General features: G+C 42.0%; 21 non-coding genes across 21 annotated transcripts; 11 read left to right on the top strand and 10 right to left on the bottom strand.

Annotated features, from left to right (window-relative positions):
- The first annotated feature begins 772 nt into the window (after window positions 1-772).
- Window positions 773-845, top strand: trnak-cuu (transfer RNA lysine (anticodon CUU)). Its single transcript has one exon. It is a non-coding gene; the product is annotated as a tRNA-Lys (tRNA).
- A 1,310-nt stretch (window positions 846-2,155) lies between these two features.
- Window positions 2,156-2,228, top strand: trnak-cuu (transfer RNA lysine (anticodon CUU)). The gene has a single exon. It is a non-coding gene; the product is annotated as a tRNA-Lys (tRNA).
- Window positions 2,229-2,317: 89 nt separating this feature from the next.
- Window positions 2,318-2,391, bottom strand: trnan-guu (transfer RNA asparagine (anticodon GUU)). Its single transcript has one exon. It is a non-coding gene; the product is annotated as a tRNA-Asn (tRNA).
- Window positions 2,392-3,704: 1,313 nt separating this feature from the next.
- Window positions 3,705-3,778, bottom strand: trnan-guu (transfer RNA asparagine (anticodon GUU)). The gene has a single exon. It is a non-coding gene; the product is annotated as a tRNA-Asn (tRNA).
- A 1,313-nt stretch (window positions 3,779-5,091) lies between these two features.
- On the bottom strand, window positions 5,092-5,165 carry trnan-guu (transfer RNA asparagine (anticodon GUU)). Its single transcript has one exon. It is a non-coding gene; the product is annotated as a tRNA-Asn (tRNA).
- A 1,151-nt stretch (window positions 5,166-6,316) lies between these two features.
- On the top strand, window positions 6,317-6,389 carry trnak-cuu (transfer RNA lysine (anticodon CUU)). The gene has a single exon. It is a non-coding gene; the product is annotated as a tRNA-Lys (tRNA).
- Window positions 6,390-7,865: 1,476 nt separating this feature from the next.
- Window positions 7,866-7,939, bottom strand: trnan-guu (transfer RNA asparagine (anticodon GUU)). Its single transcript has one exon. It is a non-coding gene; the product is annotated as a tRNA-Asn (tRNA).
- Window positions 7,940-9,090: 1,151 nt separating this feature from the next.
- Window positions 9,091-9,163, top strand: trnak-cuu (transfer RNA lysine (anticodon CUU)). The gene has a single exon. It is a non-coding gene; the product is annotated as a tRNA-Lys (tRNA).
- Window positions 9,164-10,473: 1,310 nt separating this feature from the next.
- trnak-cuu (transfer RNA lysine (anticodon CUU)) lies at window positions 10,474-10,546 on the top strand. The gene has a single exon. It is a non-coding gene; the product is annotated as a tRNA-Lys (tRNA).
- Window positions 10,547-10,635: 89 nt separating this feature from the next.
- Window positions 10,636-10,709, bottom strand: trnan-guu (transfer RNA asparagine (anticodon GUU)). The gene has a single exon. It is a non-coding gene; the product is annotated as a tRNA-Asn (tRNA).
- Window positions 10,710-12,022: 1,313 nt separating this feature from the next.
- trnan-guu (transfer RNA asparagine (anticodon GUU)) lies at window positions 12,023-12,096 on the bottom strand. The gene has a single exon. It is a non-coding gene; the product is annotated as a tRNA-Asn (tRNA).
- Window positions 12,097-13,247: 1,151 nt separating this feature from the next.
- On the top strand, window positions 13,248-13,320 carry trnak-cuu (transfer RNA lysine (anticodon CUU)). The gene has a single exon. It is a non-coding gene; the product is annotated as a tRNA-Lys (tRNA).
- Window positions 13,321-14,630: 1,310 nt separating this feature from the next.
- Window positions 14,631-14,703, top strand: trnak-cuu (transfer RNA lysine (anticodon CUU)). Its single transcript has one exon. It is a non-coding gene; the product is annotated as a tRNA-Lys (tRNA).
- Window positions 14,704-16,179: 1,476 nt separating this feature from the next.
- Window positions 16,180-16,253, bottom strand: trnan-guu (transfer RNA asparagine (anticodon GUU)). The gene has a single exon. It is a non-coding gene; the product is annotated as a tRNA-Asn (tRNA).
- A 1,151-nt stretch (window positions 16,254-17,404) lies between these two features.
- On the top strand, window positions 17,405-17,477 carry trnak-cuu (transfer RNA lysine (anticodon CUU)). The gene has a single exon. It is a non-coding gene; the product is annotated as a tRNA-Lys (tRNA).
- Window positions 17,478-20,174: 2,697 nt separating this feature from the next.
- On the top strand, window positions 20,175-20,247 carry trnak-cuu (transfer RNA lysine (anticodon CUU)). The gene has a single exon. It is a non-coding gene; the product is annotated as a tRNA-Lys (tRNA).
- An 85-nt stretch (window positions 20,248-20,332) lies between these two features.
- Window positions 20,333-20,406, bottom strand: trnan-guu (transfer RNA asparagine (anticodon GUU)). The gene has a single exon. It is a non-coding gene; the product is annotated as a tRNA-Asn (tRNA).
- Window positions 20,407-22,944: 2,538 nt separating this feature from the next.
- Window positions 22,945-23,017, top strand: trnak-cuu (transfer RNA lysine (anticodon CUU)). The gene has a single exon. It is a non-coding gene; the product is annotated as a tRNA-Lys (tRNA).
- An 85-nt stretch (window positions 23,018-23,102) lies between these two features.
- Window positions 23,103-23,176, bottom strand: trnan-guu (transfer RNA asparagine (anticodon GUU)). The gene has a single exon. It is a non-coding gene; the product is annotated as a tRNA-Asn (tRNA).
- Window positions 23,177-24,327: 1,151 nt separating this feature from the next.
- trnak-cuu (transfer RNA lysine (anticodon CUU)) lies at window positions 24,328-24,400 on the top strand. The gene has a single exon. It is a non-coding gene; the product is annotated as a tRNA-Lys (tRNA).
- Window positions 24,401-24,489: 89 nt separating this feature from the next.
- Window positions 24,490-24,563, bottom strand: trnan-guu (transfer RNA asparagine (anticodon GUU)). Its single transcript has one exon. It is a non-coding gene; the product is annotated as a tRNA-Asn (tRNA).
- Between the last annotated feature and the right edge of the window lie 1,033 nt (window positions 24,564-25,596).

The raw sequence follows: 25,596 nt of genomic DNA, 5'->3' as shown, positions 1-25,596 counted from the left end.
TTCAAAACAGATTTGATGGAAGCACTGCAGGAGCTCTGCTCCAAGACGCATTTTGTCCAGAAAATGTGGTGTCATGAATGCATCCATATCACCAACACACATTTACAAACCAAACCATAGGCAATAAAATACATGAGTAAACTGATTTGTGGACCTTTGTGGCACTTGGTACTGCTGAGATCAGGATCATTACAGAGTTCAGCAATCATTTTCCCAACTAGGTCATTGATACATTGGAATCCCCAATGTTTTCTGGAACAGAATATGCCTTTCGGATGAGAATAAAAAAAGACTTCAAGAACCAAAAAAGAAGTTAAGCTGCCTTCAGCTGATGTACTCAGACTAACGGGAAACACTTTAAATCCCAAGGTGAAATGCACATGGTCAAAATTTTATCAGGACAGAGTACATGTTTTACTTTGATATTAAGAGCGATCACTGGATTGTCTTCCAGTAAATTAATGTTTTCTTCCGCTACAAAACGTTTTTTCAACAACTATAAAGAGGCTATGCAACGAAACTGAGCGGGGATGTCAAGTGCCTTTAATGGTACATTTTTGACCCCACTTCAAATGCTGCTGTTACCTGACCAGTTCGATTGTTAGTTTGCCAGATTCTCAATCTCTGGGATGTGAGATCATGCACCAGGTTTAGTGAATGTTTAAGGGTGAAGGTCTTTAGTCTCTGCACAAATTCCACAAACATAGCTCAGGTCCTGCTCAACATGTCAACATGTGGCGACAGCAAGTGCTTTTGGGGTCCTACATAAAACGCCCGGCTAGCTCAGTCGGTAGAGCATGAGACTCTTAATCTCAGGGTCGTGGGTTCGAGCCCCACGTTGGGCGAGAGGCTGATTTGTTTGAGAGAAATGTTGAAATTTAGTTAATCTGCGCAAAATACGTCTAAAAAAGAAGAGAAAGGAACATACATCGTCCCTGGGTGGGCTCGAACCACCATCCTTTCGGTTAACAGCCGAACGTGCTAACCGATTGCGCCACAGAGACCAGATGCTTCGGTGCTTACATAGTTCTTCCTCAAAAGAAAAACCCAACAAGCACATTCCTCCTGTTTGCTGGCTTTTGATGAAATGAGCCAATGCATAAAGGATGCAACATCAAGGTCACTCACACTTTTCTGCTAGCTTGTCTAAAATTTGCCCTTCCTTCAATTACTCACTTGTCACGACCTGCAGGTCTTCAAACAAAAGGTCAGTTTGTAGACCCTTTTCCTGTCACAGTTTTGATCCTTTTGTCCACCAGTCATCGGAATGTGTATGATTTTCACCAGTTTACACAGTGTAGCTCCCTTGCCTTCAGTTGCAGGGTTATGTCCTCTTAGATATGACGCTTTTGAAATTATATGTGAAAATGCACCCAAAACCTATTCAAAACAGATTTGATGGAAGCACTGCAGGAGCTCTGCTCCAAGACGCATTTTGTCCAGAAAATGTGGTGTCATGAATGCATCCATATCACCAACACACATTTACAAACCAAACCATAGGCAATAAAATACATGAGTAAACTGATTTGTGGACCTTTGTGGCACTTGGTACTGCTGAGATCAGGATCATTACAGAGTTCAGCAATCATTTTCCCAACTAGGTCATTGATACATTGGAATCCCCAATGTTTTCTGGAACAGAATATGCCTTTCGGATGAGAATAAAAAAAGACTTCAAGAACCAAAAAAGAAGTTAAGCTGCCTTCAGCTGATGTACTCAGACTAACGGGAAACACTTTAAATCCCAAGGTGAAATGCACATGGTCAAAATTTTATCAGGACAGAGTACATGTTTTACTTTGATATTAAGAGCGATCACTGGATTGTCTTCCAGTAAATTAATGTTTTCTTCCGCTACAAAATGTTTTTTCAACAACTATAAAGAGGCTATGCAACGAAACTGAGCGGGGATGTCAAGTGCCTTTAATGGTACATTTTTGACCCCACTTCAAATGCTGCTGTTACCTGACCAGTTCGATTGTTAGTTTGCCAGATTCTCAATCTCTGGGATGTGAGATCATGCACCAGGTTTAGTGAATGTTTAAGGGTGAAGGTCTTTAGTCTCTGCACAAATTCCACAAACATAGCTCAGGTCCTGCTCAACATGTCAACATGTGGCGACAGCAAGTGCTTTTGGGGTCCTACATAAAACGCCCGGCTAGCTCAGTCGGTAGAGCATGAGACTCTTAATCTCAGGGTCGTGGGTTCGAGCCCCACGTTGGGCGAGAGGCTGATTTGTTTGAGAGAAATGTTGAAATTTAGTTAATCTGTTTGCGCAAAATATGTCTAAAAAAGAAGAGAAAGGAACATACATCGTCCCTGGGTGGGCTCGAACCACCATCCTTTCGGTTAACAGCCGAACGCGCTAACCGATTGCGCCACAGAGACCAGATGCTTCGGTGCTTACATAGTTCTTCCTCAAAAGAAAAACCCAACAAGCACATTCCTCCTGTTTGCTGGCTTTTGATGAAATGAGCCAATGCATAAAGGATGCAACATCAAGGTCACTCACACTTTTCTGCTAGCTTGTCTAAAATTTGCCCTTCCTTCAATTACTCACTTGTCACGACCTGCAGGTCTTCAAACAAAAGGTCAGTTTGTAGACCCTTTTCCTGTCACAGTTTTGATCCTTTTGTCCACCAGTCATCGGAATGTGTATGATTTTCACCAGTTTACACAGTGTAGCTCCCTTGCCTTCAGTTGCAGGGTTATGTCCTCTTAGATATGACGCTTTTGAAATTATATGTGAAAATGCACCCAAAACCTATTCAAAACAGATTTGATGGAAGCACTGCAGGAGCTCTGCTCCAAGACGCATTTTGTCCAGAAAATGTGGTGTCATGAATGCATCCATATCACCAACACACATTTACAAACCAAACCATAGGCAATAAAATACATGAGTAAACTGATTTGTGGACCTTTGTGGCACTTGGTACTGCTGAGATCAGGATCATTACAGAGTTCAGCAATCATTTTCCCAACTAGGTCATTGATACATTGGAATCCCCAATGTTTTCTGGAACAGAATATGCCTTTCGGATGAGAATAAAAAAAGACTTCAAGAACCAAAAAAGAAGTTAAGCTGCCTTCAGCTGATGTACTCAGACTAACGGGAAACACTTTAAATCCCAAGGTGAAATGCACATGGTCAAAATTTTATCAGGACAGAGTACATGTTTTACTTTGATATTAAGAGCGATCACTGGATTGTCTTCCAGTAAATTAATGTTTTCTTCCGCTACAAAATGTTTTTTCAACAACTATAAAGAGGCTATGCAACGAAACTGAGCGGGGATGTCAAGTGCCTTTAATGGTACATTTTTGACCCCACTTCAAATGCTGCTGTTACCTGACCAGTTCGATTGTTAGTTTGCCAGATTCTCAATCTCTGGGATGTGAGATCATGCACCAGGTTTAGTGAATGTTTAAGGGTGAAGGTCTTTAGTCTCTGCACAAATTCCACAAACATAGCTCAGGTCCTGCTCAACATGTCAACATGTGGCGACAGCAAGTGCTTTTGGGGTCCTACAAAAAACGTCCGGCTCGCTCAGTCGGTAGAGCATGAGACTCTTAATCTCAGGGTCGTGGGTTCGAGCCCCACGTTGGGCGAGAGGCTGATTTGTTTGAGAGAAATGTTGAAATTTAGTTAATCTGTTTGCGCAAAATACGTCTAAAAAAGAAGAGAAAGGAACATACATCGTCCCTGGGTGGGCTCGAACCACCATCCTTTCGGTTAACAGCCGAACGCGCTAACCGATTGCGCCACAGAGACCAGATGCTTCGGTGCTTACATAGTTCTTCCTCAAAAGAAAAACCCAACAAGCACATTCCTCCTGTTTGCTGGCTTTTGATGAAATGAGCCAATGCATAAAGGATGCAACATCAAGGTCACTCACACTTTTCTGCTAGCTTGTCTAAAATTTGCCCTTCCTTCAATTACTCACTTGTCACGACCTGCAGGTCTTCAAACAAAAGGTCAGTTTGTAGACCCTTTTCCTGTCACAGTTTTGATCCTTTTGTCCACCAGTCATCGGAATGTGTATGATTTTCACCAGTTTACACAGTGTAGCTCCCTTGCCTTCAGTTGCAGGGTTATGTCCTCTTAGATATGACGCTTTTGAAATTATATGTGAAAATGCACCCAAAACCTATTCAAAACAGATTTGATGGAAGCACTGCAGGAGCTCTGCTCCAAGACGCATTTTGTCCAGAAAATGTGGTGTCATGAATGCATCCATATCACCAACACACATTTACAAACCAAACCATAGGCAATAAAATACATGAGTAAACTGATTTGTGGACCTTTGTGGCACTTGGTACTGCTGAGATCAGGATCATTACAGAGTTCAGCAATCATTTTCCCAACTAGGTCATTGATACATTGGAATCCCCAATGTTTTCTGGAACAGAATATGCCTTTCGGATGAGAATAAAAAAAGACTTCAAGAACCAAAAAAGAAGTTAAGCTGCCTTCAGCTGATGTACTCAGACTAACGGGAAACACTTTAAATCCCAAGGTGAAATGCACATGGTCAAAATTTTATCAGGACAGAGTACATGTTTTACTTTGATATTAAGAGCGATCACTGGATTGTCTTCCAGTAAATTAATGTTTTCTTCCGCTACAAAATGTTTTTTCAACAACTATAAAGAGGCTATGCAACGAAACTGAGCGGGGATGTCAAGTGCCTTTAATGGTACATTTTTGACCCCACTTCAAATGCTGCTGTTACCTGACCAGTTCGATTGTTAGTTTGCCAGATTCTCAATCTCTGGGATGTGAGATCATGCACCAGGTTTAGTGAATGTTTAAGGGTGAAGGTCTTTAGTCTCTGCACAAATTCCACAAACATAGCTCAGGTCCTGCTCAACATGTCAACATGTGGCGACAGCAAGTGCTTTTGGGGTCCTACAAAAAACGTCCGGCTCGCTCAGTCGGTAGAGCATGAGACTCTTAATCTCAGGGTCGTGGGTTCGAGCCCCACGTTGGGCGAGAGGCTGATTTGTTTGAGAGAAATGTTGAAATTTAGTTAATCTGTTTGCGCAAAATACGTCTAAAAAAGAAGAGAAAGGAACATACATCGTCCCTGGGTGGGCTCGAACCACCATCCTTTCGGTTAACAGCCGAACGCGCTAACCGATTGCGCCACAGAGACCAGATGCTTCGGTGCTTACATAGTTCTTCCTCAAAAGAAAAACCCAACAAGCACATTCCTCCTGTTTGCTGGCTTTTGATGAAATGAGCCAATGCATAAAGGATGCAACATCAAGGTCACTCACACTTTTCTGCTAGCTTGTCTAAAATTTGCCCTTCCTTCAATTACTCACTTGTCACGACCTGCAGGTCTTCAAACAAAAGGTCAGTTTGTAGACCCTTTTCCTGTCAAAGTTTTGATCCTTTTGTCCACCAGTCATCGGAATGTGTATGATTTTCACCAGTTTACACAGTGTAGCTCCCTTGCCTTCAGTTGCAGGGTTATGTCCTCTTAGATATGACGCTTTTGAAATTATATGTGAAAATGCACCCAAAACCTATTCAAAACAGATTTGATGGAAGCACTGCAGGAGCTCTGCTCCAAGACGCATTTTGTCCAGAAAATGTGGTGTCATGAATGCATCCATATCACCAACACACATTTACAAACCAAACCATAGGCAATAAAATACATGAGTAAACTGATTTGTGGACCTTTGTGGCACTTGGTACTGCTGAGATCAGGATCATTACAGAGTTCAGCAATCATTTTCCCAACTAGGTCATTGATACATTGGAATCCCCAATGTTTTCTGGAACAGAATATGCCTTTCGGATGAGAATAAAAAAAGACTTCAAGAACCAAAAAAGAAGTTAAGCTGCCTTCAGCTGATGTACTCAGACTAACGGGAAACACTTTAAATCCCAAGGTGAAATGCACATGGTCAAAATTTTATCAGGACAGAGTACATGTTTTACTTTGATATTAAGAGCGATCACTGGATTGTCTTCCAGTAAATTAATGTTTTCTTCCGCTACAAAACGTTTTTTCAACAACTATAAAGAGGCTATGCAACGAAACTGAGCGGGGATGTCAAGTGCCTTTAATGGTACATTTTTGACCCCACTTCAAATGCTGCTGTTACCTGACCAGTTCGATTGTTAGTTTGCCAGATTCTCAATCTCTGGGATGTGAGATCATGCACCAGGTTTAGTGAATGTTTAAGGGTGAAGGTCTTTAGTCTCTGCACAAATTCCACAAACATAGCTCAGGTCCTGCTCAACATGTCAACATGTGGCGACAGCAAGTGCTTTTGGGGTCCTACATAAAACGCCCGGCTAGCTCAGTCGGTAGAGCATGAGACTCTTAATCTCAGGGTCGTGGGTTCGAGCCCCACGTTGGGCGAGAGGCTGATTTGTTTGAGAGAAATGTTGAAATTTAGTTAATCTGTTTCCGCAAAATACGTCTAAAAAAGAAGAGAAAGGAACATACATCTTCCCTGGGTGGGCTCGAACCACCATCCTTTCGGTTAACAGCCGAACGCGCTAACCGATTGCGCCACAGAGACCAGATGCTTCTGTGCTTACATAGTTCTTCCTCAAAAGAAAAACCCAACAAGCACATTCCTCCTGTTTGCTGGCTTTTGATGAAATGAGCCAATGCATAAAGGATGCAACATCAAGGTCACTCACACTTTTCTGCTAGCTTGTCTAAAATTTGCCCTTCCTTCAATTACTCACTTGTCACGACCTGCAGGTCTTCAAACAAAAGGTCAGTTTGTAGACCCTTTTCCTGTCACAGTTTTGATCCTTTTGTCCACCAGTCATCGGAATGTGTATGATTTTCACCAGTTTACACAGTGTAGCTCCCTTGCCTTCAGTTGCAGGGTTATGTCCTCTTAGATATGACGCTTTTGAAATTATATGTGAAAATGCACCCAAAACCTATTCAAAACAGATTTGATGGAAGCACTGCAGGAGCTCTGCTCCAAGACGCATTTTGTCCAGAAAATGTGGTGTCATGAATGCATCCATATCACCAACACACATTTACAAACCAAACCATAGGCAATAAAATACATGAGTAAACTGATTTGTGGACCTTTGTGGCACTTGGTACTGCTGAGATCAGGATCATTACAGAGTTCAGCAATCATTTTCCCAACTAGGTCATTGATACATTGGAATCCCCAATGTTTTCTGGAACAGAATATGCCTTTCGGATGAGAATAAAAAAAGACTTCAAGAACCAAAAAAGAAGTTAAGCTGCCTTCAGCTGATGTACTCAGACTAACGGGAAACACTTTAAATCCCAAGGTGAAATGCACATGGTCAAAATTTTATCAGGACAGAGTACATGTTTTACTTTGATATTAAGAGCGATCACTGGATTGTCTTCCAGTAAATTAATGTTTTCTTCCGCTACAAAATGTTTTTTCAACAACTATAAAGAGGCTATGCAACGAAACTGAGCGGGGATGTCAAGTGCCTTTAATGGTACATTTTTGACCCCACTTCAAATGCTGCTGTTACCTGACCAGTTCGATTGTTAGTTTGCCAGATTCTCAATCTCTGGGATGTGAGATCATGCACCAGGTTTAGTGAATGTTTAAGGGTGAAGGTCTTTAGTCTCTGCACAAATTCCACAAACATAGCTCAGGTCCTGCTCAACATGTCAACATGTGGCGACAGCAAGTGCTTTTGGGGTCCTACAAAAAACGTCCGGCTCGCTCAGTCGGTAGAGCATGAGACTCTTAATCTCAGGGTCGTGGGTTCGAGCCCCACGTTGGGCGAGAGGCTGATTTGTTTGAGAGAAATGTTGAAATTTAGTTAATCTGTTTGCGCAAAATACGTCTAAAAAAGAAGAGAAAGGAACATACATCGTCCCTGGGTGGGCTCGAACCACCATCCTTTCGGTTAACAGCCGAACGCGCTAACCGATTGCGCCACAGAGACCAGATGCTTCGGTGCTTACATAGTTCTTCCTCAAAAGAAAAACCCAACAAGCACATTCCTCCTGTTTGCTGGCTTTTGATGAAATGAGCCAATGCATAAAGGATGCAACATCAAGGTCACTCACACTTTTCTGCTAGCTTGTCTAAAATTTGCCCTTCCTTCAATTACTCACTTGTCACGACCTGCAGGTCTTCAAACAAAAGGTCAGTTTGTAGACCCTTTTCCTGTCAAAGTTTTGATCCTTTTGTCCACCAGTCATCGGAATGTGTATGATTTTCACCAGTTTACACAGTGTAGCTCCCTTGCCTTCAGTTGCAGGGTTATGTCCTCTTAGATATGACGCTTTTGAAATTATATGTGAAAATGCACCCAAAACCTATTCAAAACAGATTTGATGGAAGCACTGCAGGAGCTCTGCTCCAAGACGCATTTTGTCCAGAAAATGTGGTGTCATGAATGCATCCATATCACCAACACACATTTACAAACCAAACCATAGGCAATAAAATACATGAGTAAACTGATTTGTGGACCTTTGTGGCACTTGGTACTGCTGAGATCAGGATCATTACAGAGTTCAGCAATCATTTTCCCAACTAGGTCATTGATACATTGGAATCCCCAATGTTTTCTGGAACAGAATATGCCTTTCGGATGAGAATAAAAAAAGACTTCAAGAACCAAAAAAGAAGTTAAGCTGCCTTCAGCTGATGTACTCAGACTAACGGGAAACACTTTAAATCCCAAGGTGAAATGCACATGGTCAAAATTTTATCAGGACAGAGTACATGTTTTACTTTGATATTAAGAGCGATCACTGGATTGTCTTCCAGTAAATTAATGTTTTCTTCCGCTACAAAACGTTTTTTCAACAACTATAAAGAGGCTATGCAACGAAACTGAGCGGGGATGTCAAGTGCCTTTAATGGTACATTTTTGACCCCACTTCAAATGCTGCTGTTACCTGACCAGTTCGATTGTTAGTTTGCCAGATTCTCAATCTCTGGGATGTGAGATCATGCACCAGGTTTAGTGAATGTTTAAGGGTGAAGGTCTTTAGTCTCTGCACAAATTCCACAAACATAGCTCAGGTCCTGCTCAACATGTCAACATGTGGCGACAGCAAGTGCTTTTGGGGTCCTACATAAAACGCCCGGCTAGCTCAGTCGGTAGAGCATGAGACTCTTAATCTCAGGGTCGTGGGTTCGAGCCCCACGTTGGGCGAGAGGCTGATTTGTTTGAGAGAAATGTTGAAATTTAGTTAATCTGCGCAAAATACGTCTAAAAAAGAAGAGAAAGGAACATACATCGTCCCTGGGTGGGCTCGAACCACCATCCTTTCGGTTAACAGCCGAACGTGCTAACCGATTGCGCCACAGAGACCAGATGCTTCGGTGCTTACATAGTTCTTCCTCAAAAGAAAAACCCAACAAGCACATTCCTCCTGTTTGCTGGCTTTTGATGAAATGAGCCAATGCATAAAGGATGCAACATCAAGGTCACTCACACTTTTCTGCTAGCTTGTCTAAAATTTGCCCTTCCTTCAATTACTCACTTGTCACGACCTGCAGGTCTTCAAACAAAAGGTCAGTTTGTAGACCCTTTTCCTGTCACAGTTTTGATCCTTTTGTCCACCAGTCATCGGAATGTGTATGATTTTCACCAGTTTACACAGTGTAGCTCCCTTGCCTTCAGTTGCAGGGTTATGTCCTCTTAGATATGACGCTTTTGAAATTATATGTGAAAATGCACCCAAAACCTATTCAAAACAGATTTGATGGAAGCACTGCAGGAGCTCTGCTCCAAGACGCATTTTGTCCAGAAAATGTGGTGTCATGAATGCATCCATATCACCAACACACATTTACAAACCAAACCATAGGCAATAAAATACATGAGTAAACTGATTTGTGGACCTTTGTGGCACTTGGTACTGCTGAGATCAGGATCATTACAGAGTTCAGCAATCATTTTCCCAACTAGGTCATTGATACATTGGAATCCCCAATGTTTTCTGGAACAGAATATGCCTTTCGGATGAGAATAAAAAAAGACTTCAAGAACCAAAAAAGAAGTTAAGCTGCCTTCAGCTGATGTACTCAGACTAACGGGAAACACTTTAAATCCCAAGGTGAAATGCACATGGTCAAAATTTTATCAGGACAGAGTACATGTTTTACTTTGATATTAAGAGCGATCACTGGATTGTCTTCCAGTAAATTAATGTTTTCTTCCGCTACAAAATGTTTTTTCAACAACTATAAAGAGGCTATGCAACGAAACTGAGCGGGGATGTCAAGTGCCTTTAATGGTACATTTTTGACCCCACTTCAAATGCTGCTGTTACCTGACCAGTTCGATTGTTAGTTTGCCAGATTCTCAATCTCTGGGATGTGAGATCATGCACCAGGTTTAGTGAATGTTTAAGGGTGAAGGTCTTTAGTCTCTGCACAAATTCCACAAACATAGCTCAGGTCCTGCTCAACATGTCAACATGTGGCGACAGCAAGTGCTTTTGGGGTCCTACATAAAACGCCCAGCTAGCTCAGTCGGTAGAGCATGAGACTCTTAATCTCAGGGTCGTGGGTTCGAGCCCCACGTTGGGCGAGAGGCTGATTTGTTTGAGAGAAATGTTGAAATTTAGTTAATCTGTTTGCGCAAAATATGTCTAAAAAAGAAGAGAAAGGAACATACATCGTCCCTGGGTGGGCTCGAACCACCATCCTTTCGGTTAACAGCCGAACGCGCTAACCGATTGCGCCACAGAGACCAGATGCTTCGGTGCTTACATAGTTCTTCCTCAAAAGAAAAACCCAACAAGCACATTCCTCCTGTTTGCTGGCTTTTGATGAAATGAGCCAATGCATAAAGGATGCAACATCAAGGTCACTCACACTTTTCTGCTAGCTTGTCTAAAATTTGCCCTTCCTTCAATTACTCACTTGTCACGACCTGCAGGTCTTCAAACAAAAGGTCAGTTTGTAGACCCTTTTCCTGTCACAGTTTTGATCCTTTTGTCCACCAGTCATCGGAATGTGTATGATTTTCACCAGTTTACACAGTGTAGCTCCCTTGCCTTCAGTTGCAGGGTTATGTCCTCTTAGATATGATGCTTTTGAAATTATATGTGAAAATGCACCCAAAACCTATTCAAAACAGATTTGATGGAAGCACTGCAGGAGCTCTGCTCCAAGACGCATTTTGTCCAGAAAATGTGGTGTCATGAATGCATCCATATCACCAACACACATTTACAAACCAAACCATAGGCAATAAAATACATGAGTAAACTGATTTGTGGACCTTTGTGGCACTTGGTACTGCTGAGATCAGGATCATTACAGAGTTCAGCAATCATTTTCCCAACTAGGTCATTGATACATTGGAATCCCCAATGTTTTCTGGAACAGAATATGCCTTTCGGATGAGAATAAAAAAAGACTTCAAGAACCAAAAAAGAAGTTAAGCTGCCTTCAGCTGATGTACTCAGACTAACGGGAAACACTTTAAATCCCAAGGTGAAATGCACATGGTCAAAATTTTATCAGGACAGAGTACATGTTTTACTTTGATATTAAGAGCGATCACTGGATTGTCTTCCAGTAAATTAATGTTTTCTTCCGCTACAAAATGTTTTTTCAACAACTATAAAGAGGCTATGCAACGAAACTGAGCGGGGATGTCAAGTGCCTTTAATGGTACATTTTTGACCCCACTTCAAATGCTGCTGTTACCTGACCAGTTCGATTGTTAGTTTGCCAGATTCTCAATCTCTGGGATGTGAGATCATGCACCAGGTTTAGTGAATGTTTAAGGGTGAAGGTCTTTAGTCTCTGCACAAATTCCACAAACATAGCTCAGGTCCTGCTCAACATGTCAACATGTGGCGACAGCAAGTGCTTTTGGGGTCCTACAAAAAACGTCCGGCTCGCTCAGTCGGTAGAGCATGAGACTCTTAATCTCAGGGTCGTGGGTTCGAGCCCCACGTTGGGCGAGAGGCTGATTTGTTTGAGAGAAATGTTGAAATTTAGTTAATCTGTTTGCGCAAAATACGTCTAAAAAAGAAGAGAAAGGAACATACATCGTCCCTGGGTGGGCTCGAACCACCATCCTTTCGGTTAACAGCCGAACGCGCTAACCGATTGCGCCACAGAGACCAGATGCGTCGGTGCTTACATAGTTCTTCCTCAAAAGAAAAACCCAACAAGCACATTCCTCCTGTTTGCTGGCTTTTGATGAAATGAGCCAATGCATAAAGGATGCAACATCAAGGTCACTCACACTTTTCTGCTAGCTTGTCTAAAATTTGCCCTTCCTTCAATTACTCACTTGTCACGACCTGCAGGTCTTCAAACAAAAGGTCAGTTTGTAGACCCTTTTCCTGTCAAAGTTTTGATCCTTTTGTCCACCAGTCATCGGAATGTGTATGATTTTCACCAGTTTACACAGTGTAGCTCCCTTGCCTTCAGTTGCAGGGTTATGTCCTCTTAGATATGACGCTTTTGAAATTATATGTGAAAATGCACCCAAAACCTATTCAAAACAGATTTGATGGAAGCACTGCAGGAGCTCTGCTCCAAGACGCATTTTGTCCAGAAAATGTGGTGTCATGAATGCATCCATATCACCAACACACATTTACAAACCAAACCATAGGCAATAAAATACATGAGTAAACTGATTTGTGGACCTTTGTGGCACTTGGTACTGCTGAGATCAGGATCATTACAGAGTTCAGCAATCATTTTCCCAACTAGGTCATTGATACATTGGAATCCCCAATGTTTTCTGGAACAGAATATGCCTTTCGGATGAGAATAAAAAAAGACTTCAAGAACCAAAAAAGAAGTTAAGCTGCCTTCAGCTGATGTACTCAGACTAACGGGAAACACTTTAAATCCCAAGGTGAAATGCACATGGTCAAAATTTTATCAGGACAGAGTACATGTTTTACTTTGATATTAAGAGCGATCACTGGATTGTCTTCCAGTAAATTAATGTTTTCTTCCGCTACAAAACGTTTTTTCAACAACTATAAAGAGGCTATGCAACGAAACTGAGCGGGGATGTCAAGTGCCTTTAATGGTACATTTTTGACCCCACTTCAAATGCTGCTGTTACCTGACCAGTTCGATTGTTAGTTTGCCAGATTCTCAATCTCTGGGATGTGAGATCATGCACCAGGTTTAGTGAATGTTTAAGGGTGAAGGTCTTTAGTCTCTGCACAAATTCCACAAACATAGCTCAGGTCCTGCTCAACATGTCAACATGTGGCGACAGCAAGTGCTTTTGGGGTCCTACATAAAACGCCCGGCTAGCTCAGTCGGTAGAGCATGAGACTCTTAATCTCAGGGTCGTGGGTTCGAGCCCCACGTTGGGCGAGAGGCTGATTTGTTTGAGAGAAATGTTGAAATTTAGTTAATCTGCGCAAAATACGTCTAAAAAAGAAGAGAAAGGAACATACATCGTCCCTGGGTGGGCTCGAACCACCATCCTTTCGGTTAACAGCCGAACGTGCTAACCGATTGCGCCACAGAGACCAGATGCTTCGGTGCTTACATAGTTCTTCCTCAAAAGAAAAACCCAACAAGCACATTCCTCCTGTTTGCTGGCTTTTGATGAAATGAGCCAATGCATAAAGGATGCAACATCAAGGTCACTCACACTTTTCTGCTAGCTTGTCTAAAATTTGCCCTTCCTTCAATTACTCACTTGTCACGACCTGCAGGTCTTCAAACAAAAGGTCAGTTTGTAGACCCTTTTCCTGTCACAGTTTTGATCCTTTTGTCCACCAGTCATCGGAATGTGTATGATTTTCACCAGTTTACACAGTGTAGCTCCCTTGCCTTCAGTTGCAGGGTTATGTCCTCTTAGATATGACGCTTTTGAAATTATATGTGAAAATGCACCCAAAACCTATTCAAAACAGATTTGATGGAAGCACTGCAGGAGCTCTGCTCCAAGACGCATTTTGTCCAGAAAATGTGGTGTCATGAATGCATCCATATCACCAACACACATTTACAAACCAAACCATAGGCAATAAAATACATGAGTAAACTGATTTGTGGACCTTTGTGGCACTTGGTACTGCTGAGATCAGGATCATTACAGAGTTCAGCAATCATTTTCCCAACTAGGTCATTGATACATTGGAATCCCCAATGTTTTCTGGAACAGAATATGCCTTTCGGATGAGAATAAAAAAAGACTTCAAGAACCAAAAAAGAAGTTAAGCTGCCTTCAGCTGATGTACTCAGACTAACGGGAAACACTTTAAATCCCAAGGTGAAATGCACATGGTCAAAATTTTATCAGGACAGAGTACATGTTTTACTTTGATATTAAGAGCGATCACTGGATTGTCTTCCAGTAAATTAATGTTTTCTTCCGCTACAAAATGTTTTTTCAACAACTATAAAGAGGCTATGCAACGAAACTGAGCGGGGATGTCAAGTGCCTTTAATGGTACATTTTTGACCCCACTTCAAATGCTGCTGTTACCTGACCAGTTCGATTGTTAGTTTGCCAGATTCTCAATCTCTGGGATGTGAGATCATGCACCAGGTTTAGTGAATGTTTAAGGGTGAAGGTCTTTAGTCTCTGCACAAATTCCACAAACATAGCTCAGGTCCTGCTCAACATGTCAACATGTGGCGACAGCAAGTGCTTTTGGGGTCCTACATAAAACGCCCGGCTAGCTCAGTCGGTAGAGCATGAGACTCTTAATCTCAGGGTCGTGGGTTCGAGCCCCACGTTGGGCGAGAGGCTGATTTGTTTGAGAGAAATGTTGAAATTTAGTTAATCTGTTTGCGCAAAATATGTCTAAAAAAGAAGAGAAAGGAACATACATCGTCCCTGGTTGGGCTCGAACCACCATCCTTTCGGTTAACAGCCGAACGCGCTAACCGATTGCGCCACAGAGACCAGATGCTTCGGTGCTTACATAGTTCTTCCTCAAAAGAAAAACCCAACAAGCACATTCCTCCTGTTTGCTGGCTTTTGATGAAATGAGCCAATGCATAAAGGATGCAACATCAAGGTCACTCACACTTTTCTGCTAGCTTGTCTAAAATTTGCCCTTCCTTCAATTACTCACTTGTCACGACCTGCAGGTCTTCAAACAAAAGGTCAGTTTGTAGACCCTTTTCCTGTCACAGTTTTGATCCTTTTGTCCACCAGTCATCGGAATGTGTATGATTTTCACCAGTTTACACAGTGTAGCTCCCTTGCCTTCAGTTGCAGGGTTATGTCCTCTTAGATATGACGCTTTTGAAATTATATGTGAAAATGCACCCAAAACCTATTCAAAACAGATTTGATGGAAGCACTGCAGGAGCTCTGCTCCAAGACGCATTTTGTCCAGAAAATGTGGTGTCATGAATGCATCCATATCACCAACACACATTTACAAACCAAACCATAGGCAATAAAATACATGAGTAAACTGATTTGTGGACCTTTGTGGCACTTGGTACTGCTGAGATCAGGATCATTACAGAGTTCAGCAATCATTTTCCCAACTAGGTCATTGATACATTGGAATCCCCAATGTTTTCTGGAACAGAATATGCCTTTCGGATGAGAATAAAAAAAGACTTCAAGAACCAAAAAAGAAGTTAAGCTGCCTTCAGCTGATGTACTCAGACTAACGGGAAACACTTTAAATCCCAAGGTGAAATGCACATGGTCAAAATTTTATCAGGACAGAGTACATGTTTTACTTTGATATTAAGAGCGATCACTGGATTGTCTTCCAGTAAATTAATGTTTTCTTCCGCTACAAAATGTTTTTTCAACAACTATAAAGAGGCTATGCAACGAAACTGAGCGGGGATGTCAAGTGCCTTTAATGGTACATTTTTGACCCCACTTCAAATGCTGCTGTTACCTGACCAGTTCGATTGTTAGTTTGCCAGATTCTCAATCTCTGGGATGTGAGATCATGCACCAGGTTTAGTGAATGTTTAAGGGTGAAGGTCTTTAGTCTCTGCACAAATTCCACAAACATAGCTCAGGTCCTGCTCAACATGTCAACATGTGGCGACAGCAAGTGCTTTTGGGGTCCTACAAAAAACGTCCGGCTCGCTCAGTCGGTAGAGCATGAGACTCTTAATCTCAGGGTCGTGGGTTCGAGCCCCACGTTGGGCGAGAGGCTGATTTGTTTGAGAGAAATGTTGAAATTTAGTTAATCTGTTTGCGCAAAATACGTCTAAAAAAGAAGAGAAAGGAACATACATCGTCCCTGGGTGGGCTCGAACCACCATCCTTTCGGTTAACAGCCGAACGCGCTAACCGATTGCGCCACAGAGACCAGATGCTTCGGTGCTTACATAGTTCTTCCTCAAAAGAAAAACCCAACAAGCACATTCCTCCTGTTTGCTGGCTTTTGATGAAATGAGCCAATGCATAAAGGATGCAACATCAAGGTCACTCACACTTTTCTGCTAGCTTGTCTAAAATTTGCCCTTCCTTCAATTACTCACTTGTCACGACCTGCAGGTCTTCAAACAAAAGGTCAGTTTGTAGACCCTTTTCCTGTCAAAGTTTTGATCCTTTTGTCCACCAGTCATCGGAATGTGTATGATTTTCACCAGTTTACACAGTGTAGCTCCCTTGCCTTCAGTTGCAGGGTTATGTCCTCTTAGATATGACGCTTTTGAAATTATATGTGAAAATGCACCCAAAACCTATTCAAAACAGATTTGATGGAAGCACTGCAGGAGCTCTGCTCCAAGACGCATTTTGTCCAGAAAATGTGGTGTCATGAATGCATCCATATCACCAACACACATTTACAAACCAAACCATAGGCAATAAAATACATGAGTAAACTGATTTGTGGACCTTTGTGGCACTTGGTACTGCTGAGATCAGGATCATTACAGAGTTCAGCAATCATTTTCCCAACTAGGTCATTGATACATTGGAATCCCCAATGTTTTCTGGAACAGAATATGCCTTTCGGATGAGAATAAAAAAAGACTTCAAGAACCAAAAAAGAAGTTAAGCTGCCTTCAGCTGATGTACTCAGACTAACGGGAAACACTTTAAATCCCAAGGTGAAATGCACATGGTCAAAATTTTATCAGGACAGAGTACATGTTTTACTTTGATATTAAGAGCGATCACTGGATTGTCTTCCAGTAAATTAATGTTTTCTTCCGCTACAAAACGTTTTTTCAACAACTATAAAGAGGCTATGCAACGAAACTGAGCGGGGATGTCAAGTGCCTTTAATGGTACATTTTTGACCCCACTTCAAATGCTGCTGTTACCTGACCAGTTCGATTGTTAGTTTGCCAGATTCTCAATCTCTGGGATGTGAGATCATGCACCAGGTTTAGTGAATGTTTAAGGGTGAAGGTCTTTAGTCTCTGCACAAATTCCACAAACATAGCTCAGGTCCTGCTCAACATGTCAACATGTGGCGACAGCAAGTGCTTTTGGGGTCCTACATAAAACGCCCGGCTAGCTCAGTCGGTAGAGCATGAGACTCTTAATCTCAGGGTCGTGGGTTCGAGCCCCACGTTGGGCGAGAGGCTGATTTGTTTGAGAGAAATGTTGAAATTTAGTTAATCTGCGCAAAATACGTCTAAAAAAGAAGAGAAAGGAACATACATCGTCCCTGGGTGGGCTCGAACCACCATCCTTTCGGTTAACAGCCGAACGTGCTAACCGATTGCGCCACAGAGACCAGATGCTTCGGTGCTTACATAGTTCTTCCTCAAAAGAAAAACCCAACAAGCACATTCCTCCTGTTTGCTGGCTTTTGATGAAATGAGCCAATGCATAAAGGATGCAACATCAAGGTCACTCACACTTTTCTGCTAGCTTGTCTAAAATTTGCCCTTCCTTCAATTACTCACTTGTCACGACCTGCAGGTCTTCAAACAAAAGGTCAGTTTGTAGACCCTTTTCCTGTCACAGTTTTGATCCTTTTGTCCACCAGTCATCGGAATGTGTATGATTTTCACCAGTTTACACAGTGTAGCTCCCTTGCCTTCAGTTGCAGGGTTATGTCCTCTTAGATATGACGCTTTTGAAATTATATGTGAAAATGCACCCAAAACCTATTCAAAACAGATTTGATGGAAGCACTGCAGGAGCTCTGCTCCAAGACGCATTTTGTCCAGAAAATGTGGTGTCATGAATGCATCCATATCACCAACACACATTTACAAACCAAACCATAGGCAATAAAATACATGAGTAAACTGATTTGTGGACCTTTGTGGCACTTGGTACTGCTGAGATCAGGATCATTACAGAGTTCAGCAATCATTTTCCCAACTAGGTCATTGATACATTGGAATCCCCAATGTTTTCTGGAACAGAATATGCCTTTCGGATGAGAATAAAAAAAGACTTCAAGAACCAAAAAAGAAGTTAAGCTGCCTTCAGCTGATGTACTCAGACTAATGGGAAACACTTTAAATCCCAAGGTGAAATGCACATGGTCAAAATTTTATCAGGACAGAGTACATGTTTTACTTTGATATTAAGAGCGATCACTGGATTGTCTTCCAGTAAATTAATGTTTTCTTCCGCTACAAAATGTTTTTTCAACAACTATAAAGAGGCTATGCAACGAAACTGAGCGGGGATGTCAAGAGCCTTTAATGGTACATTTTTGACCCCACTTCAAATGCTGCTGTTACCTGACCAGTTCGATTGTTAGTTTGCCAGATTCTCAATCTCTGGGATGTGAGATCATGCACCAGGTTTAGTGAATGTTTAAGGGTGAAGGTCTTTAGTCTCTGCACAAATTCCACAAACATAGCTCAGGTCCTGCTCAACATGTCAACATGTGGCGACAGCAAGTGCATTTGGGGTCCTACAAAAAACGTCCGGCTCGCTCAGTCGGTAGAGCATGAGACTCTTAATCTCAGGGTCGTGGGTTCGAGCCCCACGTTGGGCGAGAGGCTGATTTGTTTGAGAGAAATGTTGAAATTTAGTTAATCTGTTTGCGCAAAATACGTCTAAAAAAGAAGAGAAAGGAACATACATCTTCCCTGGGTGGGCTCGAACCACCATCCTTTCGGTTAACAGCCGAACGCGCTAACCGATTGCGCCACAGAGACCAGATGGTTCTGTGCTTACATAGTTCTTCCTCAAAAGAAAAACCCAACAAGCACATTCCTCCTGTTTGCTGGCTTTTGATGAAATGAGCCAATGCATAAAGGATGCAACATCAAGGTCACTCACACTTTTCTGCTAGCTTGTCTAAAATTTGCCCTTCCTTCAATTACTCACTTGTCAAGACCTGCAGGTCTTCAAACAAAAGGTCAGTTTGTAGACCCTTTTCCTGTCAAAGTTTTGATCCTTTTGTCCACCAGTCATCGGAATGTGTATGATTTTCACCAGTTTACACAGTGTAGCTCCCTTGCCTTCAGTTGCAGGGTTATGTCCTCTTAGATATGACGCTTTTGAAATTATATGTGAAAATGCACCCAAAACCTATTCAAAACAGATTTGATGGAAGCACTGCAGGAGCTCTGCTCCAAGACGCATTTTGTCCAGAAAATGTGGTGTCATGAATGCTTCCATATCACCAACACACATTTACAAACCAAGCCATAGGCAATAAAATACATGAGTAAACTGATTTGTGGACCTTTGTGGCACTTGGTACTGCTGAGATCAGGATCATTACAGAGTTCAGCAATCATTTTCCCAACTAGGTCATTGATACATTGGAATCCCCAATGTTTTCTGGAACAGAATATGCCTTTCGGATGAGAATAAAAAAAGACTTCAAGAACCAAAAAAGAAGTTAAGCTGCCTTCAGCTGATGTACTCAGACTAACGGGAAACACTTTAAATCCCAAGGTGAAATGCACATGGTCAAAATTTTATCAGGACAGAGTACATGTTTTACTTTGATATTAAGAGCGATCACTGGATTGTCTTCCAGTAAATTAATGTTTTCTTCCGCTACAAAACGTTTTTTCAACAACTATAAAGAGGCTATGCAACGAAACTGAGCGGGGATGTCAAGTGCCTTTAATGGTACATTTTTGACCCCACTTCAAATGCTGCTGTTACCTGACCAGTTCGATTGTTAGTTTGCCAGATTCTCAATCTCTGGGATGTGAGATCATGCACCAGGTTTAGTGAATGTTTAAGGGTGAAGGTCTTTAGTCTCTGCACAAATTCCACAAACATAGCTCAGGTCCTGCTCAACATGTCAACATGTGGCGACAGCAAGTGCTTTTGGGGTCCTACATAAAACGCCCGGCTAGCTCAGTCGGTAGAGCATGAGACTCTTAATCTCAGGGTCGTGGGTTCGAGCCCCACGTTGGGCGAGAGGCTGATTTGTTTGAGAGAAATGTTGAAATTTAGTTAATCTGCGCAAAATACGTCTAAAAAAGAAGAGAAAGGAACATACATCGTCCCTGGGTGGGCTCGAACCACCATCCTTTCGGTTAACAGCCGAACGCGCTAACCGATTGCGCCACAGAGACCAGATGCTTCGGTGCTTACATAGTTCTTCCTCAAAAGAAAAACCCAACAAGCACATTCCTCCTGTTTGCTGGCTTTTGATGAAATGAGCCAATGCATAAAGGATGCAACATCAAGGTCACTCACACTTTTCTGCTAGCTTGTCTAAAATTTGCCCTTCCTTCAATTACTCACTTGTCACGACCTGCAGGTCTTCAAACAAAAGGTCAGTTTGTAGACCCTTTTCCTGTCACAGTTTTGATCCTTTTGTCCACCAGTCATCGGAATGTGTATGATTTTCACCAGTTTACACAGTGTAGCTCCCTTGCCTTCAGTTGCAGGGTTATGTCCTCTTAGATATGACGCTTTTGAAATTATATGTGAAAATGCACCCAAAACCTATTCAAAACAGATTTGATGGAAGCACTGCAGGAGCTCTGCTCCAAGACGCATTTTGTCCAGAAAATGTGGTGTCATGAATGCATCCATATCACCAACACACATTTACAAACCAAACCATAGGCAATAAAATACATGAGTAAACTGATTTGTGGACCTTTGTGGCACTTGGTACTGCTGAGATCAGGATCATTACAGAGTTCAGCAATCATTTTCCCAACTAGGTCATTGATACATTGGAATCCCCAATGTTTTCTGGAACAGAATATGCCTTTCGGATGAGAATAAAAAAAGACTTCAAGAACCAAAAAAGAAGTTAAGCTGCCTTCAGCTGATGTACTCAGACTAACGGGAAACACTTTAAATCCCAAGGTGAAATGCACATGGTCAAAATTTTATCAGGACAGAGTACATGTTTTACTTTGATATTAAGAGCGATCACTGGATTGTCTTCCAGTAAATTAATGTTTTCTTCCGCTACAAAATGTTTTTTCAACAACTATAAAGAGGCTATGCAACGAAACTGAGCGGGGATGTCAAGTGCCTTTAATGGTACATTTTTGACCCCACTTCAAATGCTGCTGTTACCTGACCAGTTCGATTGTTAGTTTGCCAGATTCTCAATCTCTGGGATGTGAGATCATGCACCAGGTTTAGTGAATGTTTAAGGGTGAAGGTCTTTAGTCTCTGCACAAATTCCACAAACATAGCTCAGGTCCTGCTCAACATGTCAACATGTGGCGACAGCAAGTGCTTTTGGGGTCCTACAAAAAACGTCCGGCTCGCTCAGTCGGTAGAGCATGAGACTCTTAATCTCAGGGTCGTGGGTTCGAGCCCCACGTTGGGCGAGAGGCTGATTTGTTTGAGAGAAATGTTGAAATTTAGTTAATCTGTTTGCGCAAAATACGTCTAAAAAAGAAGAGAAAGGAACATACATCTTCCCTGGGTGGGCTCGAACCACCATCCTTTCGGTTAACAGCCGAACGCGCTAACCGATTGCGCCACAGAGACCAGATGCTTCTGTGCTTACATAGTTCTTCCTCAAAAGAAAAACCCAACAAGCACATTCCTCCTGTTTGCTGGCTTTTGATGAAATGAGCCAATGCATAAAGGATGCAACATCAAGGTCACTCACACTTTTCTGCTAGCTTGTCTAAAATTTGCCCTTCCTTCAATTACTCACTTGTCAAGACCTGCAGGTCTTCAAACAAAAGGTCAGTTTGTAGACCCTTTTCCTGTCAAAGTTTTGATCCTTTTGTCCACCAGTCATCGGAATGTGTATGATTTTCACCAGTTTACACAGTGTAGCTCCCTTGCCTTCAGTTGCAGGGTTATGTCCTCTTAGATATGACGCTTTTGAAATTATATGTGAAAATGCACCCAAAACCTATTCAAAACAGATTTGATGGAAGCACTGCAGGAGCTCTGCTCCAAGACGCATTTTGTCCAGAAAATGTGGTGTCATGAATGCATCCATATCACCAACACACATTTACAAACCAAACCATAGGCAATAAAATACATGAGTAAACTGATTTGTGGACCTTTGTGGCACTTGGTACTGCTGAGATCAGGATCATTACAGAGTTCAGCAATCATTTTCCCAACTAGGTCATTGATACATTGGAATCCCCAATGTTTTCTGGAACAGAATATGCCTTTCGGATGAGAATAAAAAAAGACTTCAAGAACCAAAAAAGAAGTTAAGCTGCCTTCAGCTGATGTACTCAGACTAACGGGAAACACTTTAAATCCCAAGGTGAAATGCACATGGTCAAAATTTTATCAGGACAGAGTACATGTTTTACTTTGATATTAAGAGCGATCACTGGATTGTCTTCCAGTAAATTAATGTTTTCTTCCGCTACAAAACGTTTTTTCAACAACTATAAAGAGGCTATGCAACGAAACTGAGCGGGGATGTCAAGTGCCTTTAATGGTACATTTTTGACCCCACTTCAAATGCTGCTGTTACCTGACCAGTTCGATTGTTAGTTTGCCAGATTCTCAATCTCTGGGATGTGAGATCATGCACCAGGTTTAGTGAATGTTTAAGGGTGAAGGTCTTTAGTCTCTGCACAAATTCCACAAACATAGCTCAGGTCCTGCTCAACATGTCAACATGTGGCGACAGCAAGTGCTTTTGGGGTCCTACATAAAAAGCCCGGCTAGCTCAGTCGGTAGAGCATGAGACTCTTAATCTCAGGGTCGTGGGTTCGAGCCCCACGTTGGGCGAGAGGCTGATTTGTTTGAGAGAAATGTTGAAATTTAGTTAATCTGCGCAAAATACGTCTAAAAAAGAAGAGAAAGGAACATACATCGTCCCTGGGTGGGCTCGAACCACCATCCTTTCGGTTAACAGCCGAACGCGCTAACCGATTGCGCCACAGAGACCAGATGCTTCGGTGCTTACATAGTTCTTCCTCAAAAGAAAAACCCAACAAGCACATTCCTCCTGTTTGCTGGCTTTTGATGAAATGAGCCAATGCATAAAGGATGCAACATCAAGGTCACTCACACTTTTCTGCTAGCTTGTCTAAAATTTGCCCTTCCTTCAATTACTCACTTGTCACGACCTGCAGGTCTTCAAACAAAAGGTCAGTTTGTAGACCCTTTTCCTGTCACAGTTTTGATCCTTTTGTCCACCAGTCATCGGAATGTGTATGATTTTCACCAGTTTACACAGTGTAGCTCCCTTGCCTTCAGTTGCAGGGTTATGTCCTCTTAGATATGACGCTTTTGAAATTATATGTGAAAATGCACCCAAAACCTATTCAAAACAGATTTGATGGAAGCACTGCAGGAGCTCTGCTCCAAGACGCATTTTGTCCAGAAAATGTGGTGTCATGAATGCATCCATATCACCAACACACATTTACAAACCAAACCATAGGCAATAAAATACATGAGTAAACTGATTTGTGGACCTTTGTGGCACTTGGTACTGCTGAGATCAGGATCATTACAGAGTTCAGCAATCATTTTCCCAACTAGGCCATTGATACATTGGAATCCCCAATGTTTTCTGGAACAGAATATGCCTTTCGGATGAGAATAAAAAAAGACTTCAAGAACCAAAAAAGAAGTTAAGCTGCCTTCAGCTGATGTACTCAGACTAACGGGAAACACTTTAAATCCCAAGGTGAAATGCACATGGTCAAAATTTTATCAGGACAGAGTACATGTTTTACTTTGATATTAAGAGCGATCACTGGATTGTCTTCCAGTAAATTAATGTTTTCTTCCGCTACAAAATGTTTTTTCAACAACTATAAAGAGGCTATGCAACGAAACTGAGCGGGGATGTCAAGTGCCTTTAATGGTACATTTTTGACCCCACTTCAAATGCTGCTGTTACCTGACCAGTTCGATTGTTAGTTTGCCAGATTCTCAATCTCTGGGATGTGAGATCATGCACCAGGTTTAGTGAATGTTTAAGGGTGAAGGTCTTTAGTCTCTGCACAAATTCCACAAACATAGCTCAGGTCCTGCTCAACATGTCAACATGTGGCGACAGCAAGTGCTTTTGGGGTCCTACATAAAACGCCCGGCTAGCTCAGTCGGTAGAGCATGAGACTCTTAATCTCAGGGTCGTGGGTTCGAGCCCCACGTTGGGCGAGAGGCTGATTTGTTTGAGAGAAATGTTGAAATTTAGTTAATCTGTTTGCGCAAAATATGTCTAAAAAAGAAGAGAAAGGAACATACATCGTCCCTGGGTGGGCTCGAACCACCATCCTTTCGGTTAACAGCCGAACGCGCTAACCGATTGCGCCACAGAGACCAGATGCTTCGGTGCTTACATAGTTCTTCCTCAAAAGAAAAACCCAACAAGCACATTCCTCCTGTTTGCTGGCTTTTGATGAAATGAGCCAATGCATAAAGGATGCAACATCAAGGTCACTCACACTTTTCTGCTAGCTTGTCTAAAATTTGCCCTTCCTTCAATTACTCACTTGTCACGACCTGCAGGTCTTCAAACAAAAGGTCAGTTTGTAGACCCTTTTCCTGTCACAGTTTTGATCCTTTTGTCCACCAGTCATCGGAATGTGTATGATTTTCACCAGTTTACACAGTGTAGCTCCCTTGCCTTCAGTTGCAGGGTTATGTCCTCTTAGATATGACGCTTTTGAAATTATATGTGAAAATGCACCCAAAACCTATTCAAAACAGATTTGATGGAAGCACTGCAGGAGCTCTGCTCCAAGACGCATTTTGTCCAGAAAATGTGGTGTCATGAATGCATCCATATCACCAACACACATTTACAAACCAAACCATAGGCAATAAAATACATGAGTAAACTGATTTGTGGACCTTTGTGGCACTTGGTACTGCTGAGATCAGGATCATTACAGAGTTCAGCAATCATTTTCCCAACTAGGTCATTGATACATTGGAATCCCCAATGTTTTCTGGAACAGAATATGCCTTTCGGATGAGAATAAAAAAAGACTTCAAGAACCAAAAAAGAAGTTAAGCTGCCTTCAGCTGATGTACTCAGACTAACGGGAAACACTTTAAATCCCAAGGTGAAATGCACATGGTCAAAATTTTATCAGGACAGAGTACATGTTTTACTTTGATATTAAGAGCGATCACTGGATTGTCTTCCAGTAAATTAATGTTTTCTTCCGCTACAAAATGTTTTTTCAACAACTATAAAGAGGCTATGCAACGAAACTGAGCGGGGATGTCAAGTGCCTTTAATGGTACATTTTTGACCCCACTTCAAATGCTGCTGTTACCTGACCAGTTCGATTGTTAGTTTGCCAGATTCTCAATCTCTGGGATGTGAGATCATGCACCAGGTTTAG

This window comes from Brachyhypopomus gauderio, chromosome 1 (assembly GCF_052324685.1).
Source record: "Brachyhypopomus gauderio isolate BG-103 chromosome 1, BGAUD_0.2, whole genome shotgun sequence".
In the NCBI taxonomy this organism is placed as follows: Eukaryota; Metazoa; Chordata; class Actinopteri; order Gymnotiformes; family Hypopomidae; genus Brachyhypopomus; species Brachyhypopomus gauderio.
Note: the sequence above shows the minus strand (reverse complement) of the source record. Positions and strands in the feature narration are given on the sequence as shown.